Source organism: Schistocerca americana, chromosome 10 (genome assembly GCF_021461395.2).
Source record: "Schistocerca americana isolate TAMUIC-IGC-003095 chromosome 10, iqSchAmer2.1, whole genome shotgun sequence".
Taxonomy (NCBI): domain Eukaryota; kingdom Metazoa; phylum Arthropoda; class Insecta; order Orthoptera; family Acrididae; genus Schistocerca; species Schistocerca americana.
In genome coordinates this window covers 57,707,978-57,730,637 of record NC_060128.1, presented here as the reverse complement: position 1 = coordinate 57,730,637, position 22,660 = coordinate 57,707,978, and positions in this window count along the sequence as shown.

The following is a 22,660-nucleotide window of genomic DNA, read 5'->3' as shown; positions in this document are numbered from 1 at the left end:
CAGAGGGGGAGAAAGGGAAGAAAGAGCCAGAGGTGAGGGGGGGGGGGCGAAGATGGGGGACGGGGAGGGATGCGGAAAGGGAAGGGAAGGTATGCAGCCCGGAAAGGAAGGAGGGCCACATTAGCTCGGGGTCCCGTGCTCGCTACGCACGTGTCCACAAAAGAGTTGTGGACCCCCTGGGGGGATCAGAACTACTTGGATGTCATGTCCATTGTTCATCATTTTGGGAAAACATTTTTTACAATGACTAGCAATCCTAGTTGACTGGAAATTTTTCAGCATAAACCTGCTAATTTCCTTTCAGAAATTATTGTGTAAGTATTCAAGGCTAAAATAATGGAATTAACTGAGACATTGGCGACAAAACACATTTTCGGTAAAGCTTAGGCAATCATTTACACTACTTAATTTAAAGAGTGTTGCTTCTTGCCCATATTTTAATCATTTTAAGTGAAATCTATAATACAGTAAAAATTTGTGTTATTGATGACGTCCTATGTGCAGAAATTCCTGATATTCAAACACACTGTAAACAATGTGTGTATGTTGCAAAAGATTTGCTGCTTCAACCATATGGTGCACTTAATCAAAATCCTGTGTGTGTGAGAGATGGCAAATGCACAAAAAATTTCCTAAATATTTTTATCAAATCACATGAAAAATTATTGTGCAAGTATTCAAGGCTAAAATAATTGAATTAATTGAGCCATTGGTGACAAAATATAGCCAATATCCATTGTACAGAGGGTGTCTTAGTGGTATTAGCATTAATGTTTGAGGACAATCACTTGACAATCGTTATTTTGTACCGTACAATCCATACTTCCTAAATTTCATTGCCATTTGAATGTTGAAGTTTGCATGACAGTTTAAAGTGTTAAATACATTTATAAATACATATATAAAGGATATGGTAGTTCAGCTGTAGAAGTAGGGGATGAAAGAACAGATGGTAATAAAGAAGTTCAGATTGATTAAGTACCCAAATTTGAGAAAGGCCATTAAGTTGGATCAAAGTAAGCAACATTTTTCTTTAAAAATGCATCTTCATATTTGCATTAAATGAAACTGATTTTTGTCACATGTTTGTCTTTGCACTATGTTTGGATAAATGCTGAAGAAAAAATGTAAGAGGAGGGTATGGGGTGGTGATAAAATGATTACATGCATGTATGTTATGTATCCAAAGGATTTTGATTTCTCAGTTATACTGAAATTATTCACTTTTGTGCTCCTAAATCATTTGAAGATGTTAGAACTTTTAATGCACTTGTTTACAATACAGTTGTAACATCACGCACGTCGGATGCAGTTTGTTGTTATGAAGTATTACATGGTCTTCGTTAAAAAGCCTTTGACACATTTTGTTGTTGGCTGGCGTTTGTATGTGCAGTATATTTTGTTGTTGTAAATGGCGCATTTCCTTTGCAACGCAAGTTATATTTATTTACGTTTTTCCTCTTGTTTCTGTTTCATTTCTGCAGTATTATTCTCCAATAGCTGAAAACAGCAATACTTTTTAAAAAAGTATCAGTTGTTACCAGTCATAGTTATAAAAATTCCATTGTTTACCCGGTTTTCTCCCGGATGAATAAATTCCCGGGATTTTGCCGGGTGTCCCAGGGCGTATACTCCATAAACAAAAGATTATATATATATATTTTTTGTTTTAAAAAAAAGATGCGTTCCTTAAAGTAGGAAGTAGCAGTAGCTGGAACAGGTACATAAACAAAACGTCTACTGTATTGCAGAGCGTGTAGCGAGCTAGATTCTGAAAAAAGATATCAGTTAGTAATAATGCGTTCACACGTACTATGTGAACAAGATCGCTTATGTATGTTCATGCAAACACGTAAATTTTTTCTGTATTATTCCTGCTTACAACTTAACAGGGATTCCTGAATACCTCTGTTCCTTCACGCTCCTCTTACCACTCTATAAATAATTTCGAAGAATAGAAATTGCGTCAACTCGCTCAGTGTATTGAGATATTGCAACGAGCGTAGCCTCAGCCCTAGGAGCGATTACACTGACCAGAGCGCAATTTTGTGAATGAAATTACGGTGTGTTGGCACCATTGAGTATGCTGTAATGTTGCAATGACTGTTGCCTGGTATGACTCTCTAGCAGTCCTAAAATTGACCAGGTCAACATTTAGTGAACGAAATTATGCTCTCTTGGCACATTGTAAGTTGTGTATGTAGGTGGCGTATCTTTATGCCGATATAGTGCTTCCTGGAGGCATACAGCGAAAGCTTACATTCGTCTTGTAGGGCAAAAAACTGTTTAATTCATTCCACACGTAACTGAAAATTGATAATTATTTAAGTTTTTAATCTTGTGTAGGTAAACACAATCTTCAGAATGTGCCCAAGTACCGAAGTTGCTTATGCAGTTTTTTGGACCAACAGTTCACTTTACAATAAAGTCCTCGAAAATATACCCTTTAACTGTAAACGTAGTTAAGTTTATATTCTTCCCGAATTACAACTAATTTTTTTTATGACGACAATGTTCTAGTTCTTATTACCTTCACTGACTAATTCTATTAGCTTCTGCATGTAGAGGGCTATGCAGATAAATTGGTGTAAATCTCGTGTTTATCACCGATGTTCGCACGATCGAGGACGCTGGTTTTCCTTCATTAATGTGGAGCTGAATTTTATCTTTAAGTAGCGGAGCCTTATATACTTCTCTCGAGAAGTTCATATCCAACTGCAGCAGTTTACAAACAGCTATATATTTTTATATCCATTCTTTTCAGCAGACTGAATTTACCAATATTGTAATTATATTTCACATTTCCGGAGAAGGGGGATATTTACTAATGTTCTGGACTGGAATGGATAATCAGAAACAGCTTACAGGTATTATGATATAAGCTACTTCGCTTAATAAGTCTATTATTAGAGTAAGATCTACAGAATATCACGTATTTTTTGACGTGTTTGGTATGTTTCGAAAATTGGACGAAGTGTTTATACAATCCACAGTCTCAGTAGTAGTAGTAGTAGTAGTAGTAGTAGTAGTGACGTAGAAAGTTTTGTTAAAGATGTTTCTCATGACGGAAATGCCTATAAGAATCACTGTGTTGCAGGAATTCCAGATTATTGATATTCAGACCACTTTAGTACAACGGTCCGTGTTTGGAATAAAAACTGCCTCATTACCATTGTTGACTTGCTTTTAAAGGAAAGGCAAATGAAAATTGTTACTGCTAATGACAGTGAGTTAAAAAAGCAAAGCAAATTGTCAAAATATATTTTTATGGGGACAATCATGATAACATACGTCGGACTACTTGCAACAACTTGTTCAATTAGCAATATTGCCAGTCACCCCGAAATATTGCCGTTTATTGCAGCAACACTTATGAAACATCATTGCGGCCACATGTTGGTGTAAAATTTCGTCCATGTAAACACACCTCGAGACGGGGTGGGCGTTGGCTAGCAACGCAGAAAGCACAGAGCGAGCAACGCCACTGCAGATATGCGAAAGCAGCAGAGCCATCTGTGCGTGCCAAGATGTATTACATTGCGACTATGGGCGTGGAGTGCACGAATGTCATTCAGGGACCTGAGAAAAGATTTTAGATAAAAAAATAACTGCCTTTGTGAAAATACTAGTAGTTGGAATAGAAAAAGAGAGAAACCTGTCTATTGTATGGCATCAAGCGTAGTGAGCTAGAGTCTGATAAACGTACTAGCTAGTAAGACTGCGCTCACATATTGTATGAACAAGCTTGTTAGATAAAGCAGACAAGAACAATTCGTGGGTATGCAAAATGTACATGATTTTCCTCCTCCCTGCCTGCAGTTAATCTGCGGGTATTCCAACATAACATTGCTCCTTCCCCCTCCCAATCCCACCCCTCAATATTAACAACCAAAGCAAAGCAAAGTAAATACAAGTAAGTACAAGGGCCACAGAGTGGTCTTTAGTCTTAATGATATGGATGCTGTGGGTTTAGAGCTTTTCCCAGCGTGCTGATTAGTGATGGGCTAAACTGCGATTTTCCGATATCAGTGATTTCTGTGAATGCTACTTTTCAGTATCTGTTATTCTTAACTGTGATTTGCCGCAGTTAAGAGTCGCAGTTAAGGAACCTAAGTCGCGTATCCCTCCGCCACTGCTACTTCTGCTACTTTTGCGATTTCTGCTACTTCTGCGATTTCTGCTACTTCTGCGATTTCTGCTACTTCTGCGATTTCTGCGACGTACCACCGTATGAACAAACCTGTCATTGGTAAGTATGTTTTACGTTTATTCTTCCGTTGGCTTTAATTTTGTATTAAAGAAACAACTGTGAAAATATTAATAGTGTAATTAATATGTAAGTAGCCGCACAGTACCATAATAGTTCGTGTTTAGAAAATGAATTCTAACATATTGTTATGTTCATAGGTACCTGAACTACATTTCAGTCACTCAGTAAAGTGATAATTCAAAATATCATTGTCAACAGATCTGAAGAAATTGCCAGTCTTTAGACCGTTTTCGTCAGACGACAGGTTAGTTTCTAAGCGTTTTGATGGACTTAATTACTTCAGTGAGATCGTTCTTGCGAATGTGATATAGCAAATATTAGCAAATGTGATATAGCAAATATTAGCAATCTACTCTGTCAATTATATTGCTAGTAATTAGTGACAGCAAAAATTGTTTAATAATCCTTGTGTTTTTGCAGACGCAGTTCTGACTGATTACTGGTTGCTGTACATATCTATCCACATCAAGGCTGTTGAGAGAGACTCATGAAGATTCAAGACCGCTCTTAGAGGATTTGCAGTTTAAAAGTGAAATAATTATGAAATAAGTGTGTGACTGATTAAAGTGTTTTATTGAAGTAGTTGTGCGATTTTAAAGGAATAATAAATGTTAAATACATTGAGTGAATAATAAAAATCTCATTTTCCACATGTTAAGCCGTCCTATATCCGTAATTTTCCGCCACTTATTTATTGGTAAACACTTGTTGGAGAGTGACATGCCGCCCCCGCCCCCCCCCCCTTTCTCCACAATCTTGGTGTGACACTGACCTGTAACATATCCCGAAGTCTACAATATGCATTTTGAGGCTGTTGATATGAAAGTGGGAAGTACAGATCTTCCAGTTAAATCAGGAATAGCTTAAGTGCATTACTTGAAAGTTACACAGGAAAAGCTTACTTATGTAGGTGGTAGTAGTGTCGGCAAAAAGTTCTTGTGTGTGAAGTTGCCATGTAGAACACCAGGTGTAAAACTTTTCTCCCGAGTCTTGAACTGTGTCGGAACAAAAGTGAGGCATTCATATGACTGTTTTAATTTCTCAGATGTCTGAGTTCTGCTGTGTTAACATTGCGAAGTCCTGTAGGCATGTGGAGTATTAACCAAAACTGTCATATTGGAAGCAGAATCAACCACATTTGTTACGTTACTCGATATTTTCAGGAGGAAAAGGCAATGTCGCTTCTTATTAATATAATACATTCAGAGTCACAGCAGTATTTGACCAACCATAACTGATGCTGAATGTGCATGTCGTCATATAATATGAAGGGCTTATTTCAATAGTGGTACAAGTCCATTACCTACACTTTTCTGTCTATAATGCTTCTGAAATTAGTGATCCAAACAAACCTAAATAAAGGTTCATCTCTAGCAAGAAGCCATATGCTTGAATATTTCTGGTAGAGGTGGCAAAAAATAACGTAACTGATAGAAATAACCGGTTACTGAGAAGTAACGGTTACTGCGATAACCGTTCCTCTGATTCTGGCAGTTATTTCAATAACTGTTTAGTGTCAACAGTGCCTCGCGCCATCTGTTGACCGAAGATCGTACTGCGCATTTGGAAGGCGTTCTATAGACCATGGGAATAACTGTGAGACTGCGCGCCATCTGTTGATAAGAACTGTGTACTATTTCGTGGGCCTTCGTTACTTTTAGCATAAACAATTAAATAAAGTTAATGTCCGAGCCGTGGCTGATGGGAGCTGCAGTGCAGGCATTAACAAGTACGGTCGTTCCCTTAAGCCACCGCCTTACGTGTTAATTTAGCTTGGACGGGTAGTACAAGGAAGGTTACTAAGGAATTCGAGCGACTATGGAAATAACTGTCAGAGCCGGTATTCTCCTCTGGCAGTTATCGTTATTGGCTCGTAGTTCTAGTTCTCTGGTAGTTATCGGGCTACCACCACAGATAACCTGGAAGCTGGTAACGGAATAACTGTGTGTCTAGACGTTCCTGACTCGGTGACTCCAGTTAAAGGTCGTAGTTCCAGGTGATATTTCCAGAGAGGATAGTAACTGGAGCGAACAAATATTTTCGTACTGCTACGGAAATAGCCGCTGGCCATCGCGAATGACAAATAACATGTCAGAAAGTATAACATAATACAGTGGAATATAATAATTATTATCCTCATCATTTGTCAGGAGATTGTCAAAATACGTGAATATATCACAGTAACTGCTAATATTTACAGAATTGGTACACTGACAGAATAAAACACAGTTACGTACTTTTAATAAATTTATCGTACACAGAATACCCGATCTTGACTGTTGCAACCAAGTGCTGTCAAAACTGAAATATAGCAGAATTTTTACCTAAGCTGGTCTATCAGTCTCTGTTACGATATTCATCTACAGAGTAGAAGGAGGGGTCACTGGAAGCGTCTGATTCCACCCGTCTGCTTCGACGTAAAGGTGTTGTGGTGTGTGAATGTCATTACGGCACGGTGTTTATGAGTTGGTTTTTGTGTGTGTGTGTGTGTGGGGGGGGGGGGGGGGGGCTGTCGGTCAACGTTGCAGTGCCGGAATTTGCTGGTGGTAATTAATTTTTTTTTTTTTTCTAGCTGTGATGTTTTGTGTATTTATGAAGTATTGAATGTGATTTAATTTATGTAGGGATGATTGATTTGTGGACTTTTGGGATTGTGGTTTTATTTTTCGCAGTTGTAGGTGTTGGTTTTTTGGCATCAGTAGCTGTGGTGGACCTATATAGGTCACCGGATAATGACCGATTCCCATTTTCATAATTGTGTGTGTTGATGTTTTAGTATCGTCATCTGAGGTTGACCTGTGTTGGTCAAGGGAGATGTCTGATTCCAATTTTCGTACTTTTAGTTGTGGGTATTGGTGTTTTGGTATGGTCACCTATAGTTGACCTATATTGTTCAAGGGAAGTGTCCAATTCCTGCAGATTTTTGTTGGTGTAGCAGAATGCTGTATTTTTTTCTTTTTTGTTCTTCATTTTGTGTTTTGGGATCATGGTGTGTTTTTTTTACTAGCTTGTCCTCACCCTAAAACCCCCAACTTCCCGCAGTTGTCCCATTGGTTTGATTGTATTTTTGGTGGGAAATGTTATTGTATTATTTATATGTATCTTCGTGTTTGTTGCCATGTGTATGTTGTGACGTCATAGACACACTTAAAGTAGACATTTCTGGCATATTGATGATGGGTGGAATCAGACACTTATGTATCAAATAGTCATTCAAACACACTGTAAACCGTGCCTTATCTGAAACCAAGTTTTTAATGGTTGCTGACTTGCTGGCAGCTTATTGAAAGTGCATGTTCCTGAATATTGGACCCCTTTTGGACCAAAGTAAGTAATTTTAGGTCTTTATGTAGATTGCTGTTCCCATTTCTAGTACTGATATTATGTATCAAGCTATTGGTTGGAAATACTTGTAACAAATTTCATTAAGGAATAAATATACTAGGAAGCAGTGGTTAGAATACAAAGTTCCTTGAACAGGTTCCTACATGATGTTCTTGAATTGATACCACAAACGATTTTTATTACACGCTTTTACATGCGAAAAACTTTTGCTACGTTTGATGAGTTACCACAGAATATGTTCCCTTACGAAATAATAGAATGAAAAAATGTGGTATGCCCTTCCCAACTGAATTTATTATCGAGTTGTAGTCCCAGAAATGTAACACTGTCAACCTTTTCGATCTGCATGTCTTCATATGTTATAAACATGCTGTCGCTGGAGAAATCGAGCAGTTTGCAAATCTGACATAAAACTTGGATTAGCGTACTCACACTTTCCCCAATAGGACTAGCTTTTACAGCACAGGAGTAAACGAATCTGTCACATTACGTATATTTTTTGTTGTATTACAAGGCTGTACACTTTATTCTATTATGTGAGCAGCACAAGAAATTAAGCTTCGAATTTAACCTACAGTACTCAGTTTACATATTACTTCATACTTAAAAACGCACGTTGTTAACATTTTACTTAAACAGTGCTTTGGCGAAGTTCCGCGTACTTTCTGTCGCAGCTGCGAAGATAATATTTCTAATAGCGACCGATAACCTACAAACATATAATCTGAAACACTAATAATCGTTCTAACATCAACTAAAATGTACCCGGAGTTAATAAGCTGAGGTTATGACACGATTCATACGACATTCCTGCTATTTCACACTACTCGCAGTTATACTGATAACTAAACTGATGGATTCCAACTATGTCGTTATTTAACTGTCGGAGTTATCGGTATTCGCTAGCGAAAAATAACTTGGCAGTTATTAATAACCGTTAACGATAACGGTTATCAAAGAATAACTGGAACTGTGATAACGGTTACTCCAGAATAACCGTTTGGCCCACCTCTAATTTCTGGTATCTCAACTGCAGGTTTTTCAGCACTCATTTAACTTTACGACTCTATATCTCAAAATTAACAAAAATGGACTTGTACCACTATTGAAATAAGCCCTTCACATGCACACACAGCACATCGATCTCGTGAGGCACAAGGCTCTCATAACGAAGTACATACGTCGGTCAACAGATGACACTAGGAGAAGTATGTTAACTGCGCTTTTTAGTTGCTACTTGCGACTCTTAGTTGCGATTTGTCACAGAAATCGCAGTTTGACTCGGTAGCGAATAGCGTAATATGAACTTTGCTCAACAGATGGCAGTGCTAACTGCGCTTTTTAGTTGCTACTTGTGACTCTTAGTTGCGACTTGTCACGGAAATCGCAGTTAGACTGCATAGCGTATCGCAGAGATGGACGTAGTACGAACTTTGACCCACAGATGGCACTGTTAACCGCGCTTTTTAGTTGCTACTTGCGACTCTTAGTTGCGACTTGTCACGGAAATCGCAGTTAGACTCCATAGCGTACCGCAGAGATGGACGTAGTACGAACTTTGACCCACAGATGGCACTGTTAACCACGCTTTTTAGTTGCTACTTGCGACTCTTAGTGCGACTTGTCACGGAAATCGCAGAAAGCAGTGCTAAATTCGACCAATAGATGGCTCACGTCTTTCAATGTGAAATACTAATTGTGACTGCTAACTGTGACTGAAATCGCAGTTAGATTCTGTAAAGTTGCTACTGTGATATCTGTGACTTCTCAGTCACTGTGATTTCTAACAGATACGCGATTTCCTGCCCACCACTAGTGCTGATTGTTCCACAAATATACGGGAGAACTGCTGGATATTAGTAACGTCCTGTCACGATATTTCGGCGCATTAGTGGGGCAAGACTTCACAGTAACAAATTCGTAAGATCGCTGAATGCATAAAGATATCGTACTAGTAGGTGAAGAACGTATAAAATCGTACTTCAACCAATTTAGTTAATCAAAGAGCGTATTTTCTTCATTCTTTCGGTACGACCACATTTCTTCTACATTTGCTTATGTTACACGCTACTTACAAGGGAACCTCCCCACCGCACCCCCCTCAGATTTAGTTACAAGTTGGCACAGTAGATAGGCCTTGAAAAATTGAACACAGATCAACAAGAAAACAGGAAGAAGCTATCTGGAACTATGAAAAAAATAAGCAAAGTATACAAACTGAGTAGTCCATGCACAAGATAGGCAACATCAAGGACAATATATCCTCAGGAGCGCCGTGGTCCCGTCGTTAGTGTGGACAGCTGCGGAACGAGAGGTCCTTGGTTCTAGTCTTCCCTTGAGTGGAAGGTTTAATTTCTTTATTTTTGCAAAGTCATGATCTGTCCGTTCATTGACGTCTCCGTTCACTGTAGTAAGTTTAGTGTCTGTGTTTTGCGGCCGCACCGCAAAACCGTGCCATTAGTAGACGAAAAGGACGTGCCTCTCCAATGTGAACCGAAAACATTATATCGCAAGGTCATAGCTCAACCGATTCCTCCACAGGGAAACACGTCTGATATATTCTATACGACACTGGTGACGGCATGTGCGTCACATGACAGGAATATGTTGTCGACACACCTATCTTGCACACTTGGCGAATGGGTAAGAAGATTCTTCTACCTTGCCCGATTTATGTTTTCTTGTGGATGTGATAATCACTCCCAAAAAGCTGATGACATTGGACAGATGGGCGGACAGATAATAATTGTCTGAAAATAAAATATTAAACTTTTCAGTCGTGGGAAGACTTTAACTAAGGACCTCTCATTCCACAGCTGCTCACGCTAACCACGGGATCACGTCGCTCCTAGGCTCTAAATCTCCTTGATGTTGCGTATCTTGCACATGGACTACTCAGTTTGTATATTTTGCTTATTTTTTTCATAGTTCTGCACTACTTCTTCCTGTTTTCTCGATTGATCGGTGTTCAGTTTGTCAAGGCCTATCCACTGTGCCAACTTACCACTAAATCTGGGGAGGGGAGGGGTGGGGTGTGATGGGAAGGTTCCCTTGTTAGAAACAAACCAGTTCAAAATAAACGGGTGGTTAGTGAGAGACGGGACGGGACATATGTACCGCATACGACGGGATTTCCACTAAAACCACTCTGATTTCAAAGACCCAGGAAGAAAAAGCCACAGTAGATATGACAATAAAAAGTGAACTACATTGTAGAGCATCTCAAAGAATTTAACATCAATACACCTCTACATGTTAACCATTTGCACCACGAAGAATATCGAGTCTACATTCAATTTCTCGCCAAGTTCTTTGTAAAATTTCCTCTGTTATTTTTGCAATCGCATTAGTGAATGTCGCAACGTAGGAATATCATCCACTTTCGTCGCATGCACGCAGTCCTTCACAAATCACCACACGAAGAAATCAAGCGGCGTGACGTTGGGTGAACGTGGTGGTTAGGCAATGGATCTGATCCAACGACTGGGAAATTTCCTAAACAGAAACATGCGAACAGCCGTTGGCCAATGCGGCGGAGCTCCATCTTGAAATACGATGTTGGGTTGCAAGTCTTGTACCTGAGGGTACACAACTGCTCCAACATGTCCAGATACACTGACCCATTCACTGTTTGTTCCGCAAAGAAGAACGGTCCAACAATCCTGCCATGCATTAGCCAGCACCAGACGTTTAGTTTAGGGCTATCACGAACATGTTCAATGACAACGTGCAGATTTTGCGAACCCCAAATCTGAACATTATGCCTATTAACGCTTCCCGATAAATGTAAGGTTGTCTCACCTGAGAATAAACATCGTTCCAGGAAGCTGACATCCATACCAATACGCAGCAGCAAATTGTTGTCGGCGTGGTTTGTCGTTCGTCGTCAGATGTTGCAGAATTTGCACTTTGTAAGCACACAGACGAAGACGCTGGTGAACTACACGATGCAACGTTGATCGAGGTACATCAAGTTGCCTTCATGCTTGACGAATTGACTTACGTGGACATCTGAGAAACGTTCGTCTGATGTACACCACTGTCTCTTCTGAAACTCCATAACGTGCACCGCCAGAATGTTTCGGAACACTTCCTGTTAGAAATTTCCTATACTATTCCTTGTTTTCAAATCAGGTGTATCACGTTCATACACTAAACGATGATCTAATAATCGGCGATTTTGTTTCTGCAATCCACGCTACTGCTTGCACGTGCTGCTATGGAGTCGCCATTTTCACTTCATACGACCATGCTGCACTTGGCACTTGTGACGTGGGAATATAAATTCTTTGAGATGCTCTACAATGTGGTGCATTTTTCATTGTATCTACTGTGCTTTTCTCTCCTGGGTCCTTGGAATCAGGGAGGGTTGAGTGGGACACCCTGTATTTTGACTGGACAACGTGTGGTCAACCTACACTATGTCTTTCTCCTTACTGTCCAGATTTAGCTTCCTCGGATTTTCATTTATTTGGTCCCCTCAAGGAGGCATTACGGGGATAAAAATTCAGCAACAACAAGATGGTCAAAGTATCTGTGGGGAAAATGGCTCAGCAGTAAGACAAATAGTGCCTTGAATCAAGCGTCAATATTTTTAACGCTCTGCAGTCTCCAATATCCTGCTCACAAACCATCAGAACCATTCTCAGACAGTCTGTATTATTCCGCAGTACTCAAAATTGGGAACCATTTGAAGACAAGGACTGAGGAAGACATGGCACAAACAAGTCATTTCGAAAAAAAAAATATCGATTTTCGATTTTCATCGTATTTCGATAGATTAAGATTTTATTTGAGTACTCTGAAAAGGATTTTGCTGAAAAAAATTTTTCGAACATTTAAAGGGCATTTTCCTACCAACTGTGTTTATGTGCCACGTACAATCTATTGGCAAGAGCATGGCTGCAGGGAGAACATTTTGTTCAGTGATGAACTTTCATCAGCCACCAAATAAATTTGAGAAACTGACTGCACCACCATTCTCCTCCTGCTGCTGTTATTACAGCAATTAAACCTATTTTCAGAGACTTGGCTCATCCTGACGTAATGAAATGTCTGCATGGGCAGACACACAACCCAAATGAATGTTTCAACAGCATAATTTGGAACAGCCTTCCTAAAGCTGTATTTGTAGGCATGCATAGAGTGAAACTAGGAGTTCATGATGCTGTTATAACATTCAGCTGTGGTAATATTGGAAAGTGTTGGGTACTGAAAAAGCTGGGAATTAATGCTGGTGAAAATATGATCACTGGGCTGCAACATTGCGATAAAATGAGGATAGCCAATGCAGACAGGTCTGCATCTAATATGGCCAAGAAAGCAAGACAGACATCCAGGAAGATGAAAAAAAAAAAGCTGGAAGACCTGCTAGAGGTCAAAGAAGGGCCATCACATAGTGCAAGACAGTTTTAATCAACTGTAAGTAACAAATTTCAAAAGTTTTTCCTTTAAAGTCAATTTCCCACAAACTAAAATTTTTAGTACATATGCCCCATTATATCACAAACTATCATAGATAAATGAATGAAATTTTCAGTCCTTGCATAACATAAAAAGCCACCTCTGGTACTACATTCATTAACATTCCCCATTAGGAAGCCACAAAAAAAAATATTTTCTGCACAAAAAATTAATATTTTTTGTTAATAAATTTGAAATAGTATTTCTTAAAAACTATAAAATGGATACAGTAGATTTTAGTACAGTTGACTATTAGCATCATGTAACATACAGTAAAAATATTAAGGTCCTGCATCAAATAATTTTTTTTCAGAAATTGGTCAAATACTTGCCTAATTCACATGGGTTAGATAGGCAGGGTGTGGTCCCCTTAAACAGTCTCCTCCTCCTGTGGACAAAACCAGCAACACTTCAGCAAGACGTCAGCAACTACTTGCTGTAGCCTGTTCGATCTGAAATATTGCCCAGTCATCCCGCAGTAATAGCGTTTATTGCAGCAACATTGATGACAGCGCTATTGCGGCTACACATTTCCGTAAAATATGGCCCTTGTAAACGCACCTTGAGACCTGTTGTGCGATGACAAGCAACGCCAAATGCTTACAGCGAGCTACGCCACTGCAGATATGCGAAGCAGCAGAGCCATCTGTGCGCGCAAAGACGTATTACGTTGCGATTGTAAGCGAGTGCAACGAAAACTTATAGATTTCAAAAGAAAAGATGGCTTCCTGAAAGGAGCACTAGCTGGAACGGAGAGAAACAGAATGTCTATCGTATGGAAAAACGTGTAGTGAGGTCAAGCTAGCTAAAAGTATCAATTGGTAAGAATGCGCTCACATGTACTGTGTGAACAAGACAGCGATGTACAAGGGGACAACCTAAATTCTGCCGCTACCAATAATGTATAGGATTATTATATGTTTGATGACTATGATTGTGTAGAGATTTTGCAATACGCGTAGCGTGGCGTGCTGCATCAGGAGTGATTAAGGTAATCAGAGCGCAATTCCGTGGACAAAATTAAGGTGTGTTGGCACCATGAAATATGAAAATAAAAGGCCCTTGAAAATATACCCCACATTTAAAAATGTAGTTAAGCTTATATTCTTCCCAAACGACAAGCAATTTATCATGAAGAAAGTGTTGCAGCTCTTTATTATGTTCACTGACTAGTCCTATTCGTTTCTGGGTGTAGAGGGATATGCAGATTTGTGTAAATCTCGTGTTTATCGCTAATGTTCGCACCAACATCATGGACACTGTTTTTTTCTTCTTTTTCATTAACTTGGAACTGAATTTTGTCTTCGAGTAGCGGAGCTTTATATACTTCTCCCGAGAAGTTCATATCCAACTGCAGCAGCTTACGATAGCTATGTGTTTCTACATACATTCATTTGAACAGACTGGATTTACCAATAACATAAACGCTGTTGCAATTATATTTCACAGCCCTGGAGGTGGGTGAATATTTGCTAATGTTCTGGACTGGAATAGAGAACCAGAAACAGCAGACAGATTTTGTGATGTAAGCTAGTTAGCTTAATGAGTCTTATTGAAGCAAGATCTACAAAATACCAGTGTTTACGTACTTTTTACAAGTGTTGGAAATGTTCCGTAAATTGGACGAACTGTATATAATCCACAGTCTCAGTAGTAGTGACGTAAACAGTTTCGTTGTCAAAGCATATTTTTTATGGGGACAACTAAGGTAACACAGATGTCAGTACGTTTCTCTGGTACGATCTGTAAACTTAGAAAAGTTGTAAAAATGATATATTTAAACATATGGAAAATGAGGCATTCTGTATCAGATTCTTCGAATAATTTTTTATTTCATCAATTTCGATTTTGATGAACTTCGAATAAGTCACTCACATTAGAAGCCTAATATTTGGTATGTGGGGAGGAGCACGTTATGGCATCGTTATGTGTCTAATTTTCAGTGCTAGCGAGGTTCGAGACATTCAAAATTACAAGTCAGGAAGAATGACCCCGAAATGCAATCTTGGAGCAAGGCCCCTTCAGCAGTGTGGTTTTACACCATTAGATTCACTTTGACGCATGCAAACTTATTACTAAAATGCCACAAACGACATTTTTATTTACCGAACAAACTGAAGGTGAGTTTCCATTTCTGAAATCAGAAAGGCAATGCGAGAATTGTTTTACACGTGTGTTTGTATGCGACAACAGTAACACAAAATATTTACTCGATTAGTACTGCAAGGTAGTTTGATGTTTAATTAGCTCTAGTTAAAAAATGTATGATCTGTGTAGTTATAGCTTAAAGCATGTATAACACATACATATATGGATATATTATTAACGTAAGTTTCTAAAAATGTTTCCTCTACTATTGTGGACAACTAGATACGCAGCGTTTCCTAAAGAGTAAGGAATTTGATTTCTCAAAGTACCGCTTTGTGCTTTAATGCATATCCTCTAGCACACTCCTTTTTCTTTCGTCATTTTACTATTTTTCAGTTCTTTGCGGAAAGTTGTTTGGAGAGAATGAACTCTTGGTCTTGGCAGGAACTGCTTTTTATTGTGGAATACACGGTGCATTGTGCAATACAGCGAGTGACAAGCTTCTCCTTCAATATACTGCGCCCAGTCAGTCAACATCAATCTCAGACGGTCTGTATTATTGCACGGTACTCGATATTGGTAAGAAATTACAGACAAGGAGAGCGGAACATATGACCCGACCATGCACAATGTGGACAAAACCGGCAGCACCCCTGCAATACGTAGCATTATTTGCAACAAGTCATTCAATACCGTCCAGTCATCCCGCAATACTGCCATTGACTGCAACTACACTGATGGGAACATTATTGCGAACACAAGTTGCCATACAATACGGCGCGAGTAAACACACCTATGGGCGTGTTGGGTGGTGGCTAGCAACGCATAGAGCGAACTCCGCCACTGCAGATATGGGAAGCAGCACAGCCATCTGTGCGCATGTACACTTATTACGTTGCGATTGTGAGCGAGGGCAACAAAAGCTGAAAGATTTTTAAAAAAAGATGGCTTCCTGAAAGTAGTAGTAGCTGGAACAGAGAGAGAAACAAAATGTTTATCGTATGACAAAACATATAGTGAGCTGAAGTCTGACAAAGGCATCAATTGGGAAGAATGAGTTCACACATACTCTGTGAACAAGATTGGCATATAGAAAGGGATGACAAAACGAATCTTCCATCACCACTTTGATTATTCTCTTTTCTCCACTGTCATGGAACATGCCAATACCTTGGTCGCTCCACTTGCTCGTATTCTCCAGTACTTGGGGCAGTTGCCCTCCTCCGACAAACACTCCCATCACAGCGCAAGACATTAAACTTATCCTCCGGTCCAAACGCAACACGGCCCCTGGTCACAACTGCGTCACCTTTGAGAAAGCCCTTATACCTTGCTGCCTGTCCTCGCCCATCTCTATAACGTCATCCTCTCTACTGGCTTCTACCACGACCTGTGGAAGACCTCCAGCATCCTCTTATTCCTCAAACGCAACAAACTGCCTTCTGCCGCCTCTTCCTATCGTCCCATCTGCCTCACCTCCGTCTTCAGTTAGGTCTTAGAATCCGTCCTCTCCCACCGTATCCATCAGCGCCATACTCAGCACCACCTATTCCCTCTTACCCAGTGTGGCTTCCGACCCCCCTCCTCTGCTGAAGACCAACTCCTTAACCTCGTTCACCTTCTGTCCCTCCAGCTCAACTCCCGTCGCTCTGCCATTTTTGTTTCCCTTGACCTCCAAAATGCCTATGACCGTGTATGGCATCCCGGTCTCCTCTTTAGACTCCAAACCTATGCCGTGCCTATCAATTTTGTCCGTCTGGTCGCTTCCTTCCTCTCGCACCGTCCTTCCTATATCACCCTCCACAACACCAAATACTTTATCTTTTATCCCACTGCTGGTGTCCCCCAGGGCTCTGTCCTCTCCCCCCTCCTTTATCTCTTGTATACGGATGATATGCCCAAGCCTCCCCCACCAGTTCACCATCTCCAGTATGCTGATGACACCGCCTTCCTGGATCTCTATCCTACCCTTCAACAGTCCCAACGTACCCTCCAAACCAACCTTAACCAGTTCACCACTTGGTGTAACCAGTGGTTCCTCCGTCTCAATAGCTCCAAAACCCAGGCAATCATCACAGGGCGCACCACTCGCTCCTTTCGTCTCCATGATTTCTACCTCACCCATTGTGGTCGTCCCATCCAGCTCACCCCCACCCTGAGATACCTTGGCCTCACCCTCGACTGACACCTCACCTAGACCCCTCATCTCCAGACCATCCAGCAGAAAGCACATTCCCGCCTCCACCTTCTGAAACTCCTGTCTGGCCGGACATGGGGATTGCATTCTTCTACCATCCTCCACACTTACAAATCCCTCATCCGTCCTATCCTCTGTTATGCCAGCATTGCCTGGATCTCCGCTCCCACCTGCTTTTACAAGGCCCTCCAAATCCTTGAACGCCAAGCGCTTTGCGTTGCCTTCCATATCTGCCTTCCTGCCCCTACACGGCTCCTGTAGGAACTGATCCCCTTCCCCCACCTCCTCCTTTTCCTCCAACATCTCCGCATCCTGTACATTGTCCCCACTGGCTTGATACACCCACCCTCTGGTTTCCTCCTTACTCTCCACCCCCCACCCGTTGCCGCGCCTCTATTGCTGTATCCCTCCCTCTCTACACCTCCACACCCTCCATCTCCTTCATCAGGGTAATTTCCAGTGCCTCCCCCTTCCAGGTGATGGACTTTTCTATGACATCTACCCTTCCTTCCAACTATAACCTGGCCTTGTTTCCCTCTCCCCAGGGCCCCCTTTCCTCTCCCCTTCTCCTCCTCCCAGAGCCGATTTTTCTCCTCCCCCCCCCTGAGACCCTGCACCCCATACCTGCCTCTTTCCTTCCCACATCCTTCCCTCCCTGGCACTCTCCAGTGTTCCCCCCGCCCATCTCCCTCCCTCCCTTCTTCCAGTCTCCCTCATCTCCTTGCGCCTGGCAGATCCTATGTTTTGATCATCGTCAGTGTGCCACATCAGTGTTGTGTTTAGTGCTGTTTCTCATATGCTTCCAGAGGTGCGATTTTAATTGTGTATCGCATTGAGGTTCGCTGTCAGTGTTTATGTGCTACGGCATCCGTCAATAATTTTTATGCTCCAGTCACACTGTGCCTTGTGTTCTTTTAATTGTTGCAGTGTGTGGCTTTATCTGCGCGCTACTTTTTTACAGTTTTTTATCTCCATTTTACAGTCGCCCCTTTTTTGTTTATTGCCTCCCATGATATTCCCCCTTTTCTATATCTATGTCCACTGTATTCTCTCCTTTGTATATTTTTCACTGTCTTCTATTGTTTGTTTTATGTCTTTCGGCTGAAGATCAGTGCATATGCTGCTGCCAGCCCACCCTGATGGGGAATTGAAAACAATAAAGGAAAAAAAACCGAATCTTCATGCAACCGTGTACACTATTCCCCTTTCATCCCTGCCTGCCACTGGCTGCAGGTAATCCTGTAAACCCCTTTTCCTTCCCTCACCCCTTCTGCACCCCTCTTTAAAATGCAAAACATGGATACAGATCAAATCGATGAGACTTCATGTATTGTATGTGGGGAGAAGAACGTTGTGTGGCATCACTATGTCCAATGGTCCATAATTTCTGGGCGTGCGAGGTTAAAGACATTCAACATTCCAAGTCAGGGAAAGTGACCTTTGAAATGTAATCTTCGGCAAGGCCTTGATGGTTAAAGAGAAACCTATATTTACAAGCTTCTTTAATTATGTTCTCTCCTCTGAAACACACAAATAAGTGTGGAAGAACTGTTAATTTTTACGAAAACTTTGATTATCGTGCCTGTATCTTTGACAGTTTGGCGACATATACTTTCATTAATGTGCAGTGCTCCAGTGCTCAAACTGCAATTATATTTTTCCGTTTTCCAAATGAAGGCTGTATTAACACACACACAACAACAAAAACACGTGATCTCTAGACTGGAACACTGTCGCAAGCTCCCACCAGAATGCGCTCCAACTTCACAACTTATAATTACGAGCATTATGTAATTGTGCATTTTAAAAATGCAGAAGGAATCGAGTTAACAAAACCTATCCTTTCATGTTTCTTAATTTGTCTGAATTTACGGTAAAAATTCTATATTGTTAATTTCTATGTATGACAAGTCCAATATCGTTTGTATGATGACACGGATACTAAATAAATAAATATTCCTGGCCCATTGTGGTCATGTACAATTCCAACTGTCCAACGGGTTAGCAGAAACAAAAGATAATGTGACATTGACACACACAACGAGACATTGTCATGCTACTAGATTGCCGTAGCTGCTGGCTGGCATAAACAGAACAATAGATACACTCATCACAACTTTGAAATCTCTGTATATTATACTGTAGGTCTCTGGTGATGCTGGAAGTTATACTACAGGAAATAGTCTACCTGAATTTTGATTACAATGAAATTTCTTAATAACTTAGAGGGTCTCTGGTGTGGCAAATACTACATCAAAACCCTTAAAACCTCTTATTATTCACTTTGCTGAAAAAGTGTACCAGGAATGCAGCATAATTAAAAAAAACACAAAAACACGCACCCGCAAACACCTGAAAATTATAAAAACTTTTGCATCCTTGTCACAAAATTTAGACCTAACATGGCTCATTGTGACCATGTGGAAAAAGTATATTGCCTATCAGTAGCTAAGAAATTGTGGGATTACTTATAACAGGTGTGGGCATCTCAAAACCAAATATGAATAGAATCTGAGGAGGCAAGGCAGGGACAATATCTAAAATTACACCCAAAATGACCCACGCATGTTTTCAGTTTCTCCTCAACTACACAGCTTTTACTATTGTGGTGAATATTGTTTTTTACTTTGGCTGTCTATTTTCTGTTGTGAGGATAAAGTTCCCCTCACTCACATAACTTTAAAGTTTTCTAGAGTGAATTCTCGTTTTGAGATACTGAAATTAAAATACAAAGAACAAAATACATAAATGCAGGAACTCAAGAAGGCAAAAGGGAATACAGATATCTGAAAAATGAGACCCAACAACTGCAGTATGATGAGCAGAAGTGACCAGAGATCAGAAGAAGACCATGTGGCTCAGGGAAATATAAATGCTGTTATTAAGAAAAGTAAACAGACCTTTGCAGAAAACAGAAGCACCTGTATGAATATTAAGAGAACTATCAGAGACAAGCGAACAGGGATAAGAGTGATAGGTGTTAGGAACATACAAAAAGGTTGTACAAAGGAAAGAAACAACAAAACAATATCAAGGACAGGGAAGATGAGGGGACAAGATCTGGTATACTGTAGGAATAATTTGACATAGGACTGAAAAGCCTAAATTAAAACAAGGTACATAGAGTAGGTGGCGTCCTGAAGAAATTGAGATGCTTGGGGAACAGGCCATAACAAAATGAGTACACCTGGCAAACACGATACATGAGACATGCAAAGTATTGGGTTTAAAAACATAACAAAACCATTCACCTGATATACAATACATGAGATACCCAGAATAGCCTCTGACTTCAAGAAGAAAGTAGTAAGTTGTTCAAATAATTTATGGGACTACAGAATGGTGATCTCAATAGCCGTCAATATTTCAACATGACCACACACTATCATTCACCAGGCTCAACTGCAGCAAGTATATACTGTATTAGGGAATTTAAAACCTCTATTTGTGGGCAAATTCTGGAAAGATAACAAAAGCAACACATTGTACACACTAGTGCAACACACAATCAAATATAACGACCAATCAATCAATTATTGACAATGTAATGTAAATGGATAGGCAAAAAAAATTCACGTGCACTTGCAGAGGCTTAACTTTCGGAGCCAGTGGCTCCTCCTCCTGGCAGAAGAGTTGAAGGGGAAGGAAGAGTGGTGAAGGAAAAAAGACTGGAGAGGTTTAGGAAATGGGGTACTTGTTCAGAAAAGTCTCCCAGAACCCCTGGTCAGGGGAGACTTAAGGGGATGGCATGTGAAGGGAAGATTGACTGTTGGGGACTGCAGTGGATGAGATTTGAAAGCCTGAGAGCTTAAAGGTGGAAGACAGGGTAATGTGCAAGACAGAGATTACTACTGGAACACTGTGTATGAGTTAATAAGAGAAAAAACTGTCATTGTATGTAACAGGGGTAGGATGGGGATGGGAAAAATATACATGGCTGAAAATGAGAGTTGTACAAAACTAAAATGGAGTGAAAGAAGGAGTAGGTACTGTGAAGAAATGTTGAGATGGAAGCAGTTAACATAAATTAAGACCAGGTAGTTGGCGAGAACAAGGGACATGTTGTTGCACCATTTCTCACCTGTGGAGTTCTGAGAAACTGGAGTCTGGGATAAAAATCATATGACACCTGTGGCGAAACAGTCACCGAGGTAATGACTGTCTTGTAGAGCATTCTCTGCTACAGGACATTGCATGTTGCTGGTATACTCCGTCTGCTTATGTTCTTTCACGCTGATTAACAGTTGGGTGGTATTTATGCTGACATAAAAGGCCAAACAGTGTTTACATAACAGATGGTATATGACATGTGTCATTTCATAGGTGGCTCTCCCTTTGATGGTACATGTTTTGCCAGTTACAGGGCTGGAATAGCTGGTTGTAGGAGGGTGTATAGGGCAAGTCTTGCAGTGGTTACAGTCACATGGATAGGAGCCGTAGGGTAGGGAGAGGAGTGCGGAAGGAGCATAGCGTCTGACGGGAATGTTGCGGAGATAGGGAGGGCAACAAAAAGCTATTCTATGTGTGGTGCGCAAATTCCCAGAGAGAATGGATCTCATTTCAGGGTATGATTATGGGAAATCATGGGTTCTGGGGGGGGGGGGGGCGTGGCTTTCCTGGAATCCATAAGCCTTCAGCCCCTGGTTTGCTTTTGATACATTGATGATGTCATTGGCATATGGACTCGGAGTGAATCTGACCTGTTAAAATTTTTGGACTCCCTAAATACCTTCTCCCAATTAAATTTCACATAGTCCTACCCTGAGTCCTATTTCGCTTTTCTTGATGTTGATCTAATCCTCACTTAAGGCAATTTACACACTTCTGTCTACATTAAACCTACTAACAAACTACATTACTTACATTTTGACGGTTGGATTCCTTTCAGTGTCAAATGTTTGCTCCCATACAGGCTTGGAATTCGAGACAATTGTATTTGTGTGGATGCAGACTCTTTATGGCAATACAACATTCTCATCTCAGCCTTCCTTCACTGGACTTAATTATCCCAACAGCCTGGTTCAAAAACAGTTTTTCTGGACCATCACATCCAATCCTGGTACTACTGGACCTGTCCACCTCCATATTGTAGCGGTAGCATCACCGCCTACCACGCAGGGAGACTGGATTCGATTCCCAGCAGGGAATTTGGTGCTGTGTGTCCATCAACATTTTCATCATCATTGACTCACAAGTTGCCAAAGTGGTGTCGACTAAGAAGGACTTGCAATATGGCACCCGAACTCACCGAATGGGGCCTCCCGGCCAACAATGCCATATGATCATTTCCATTTTCC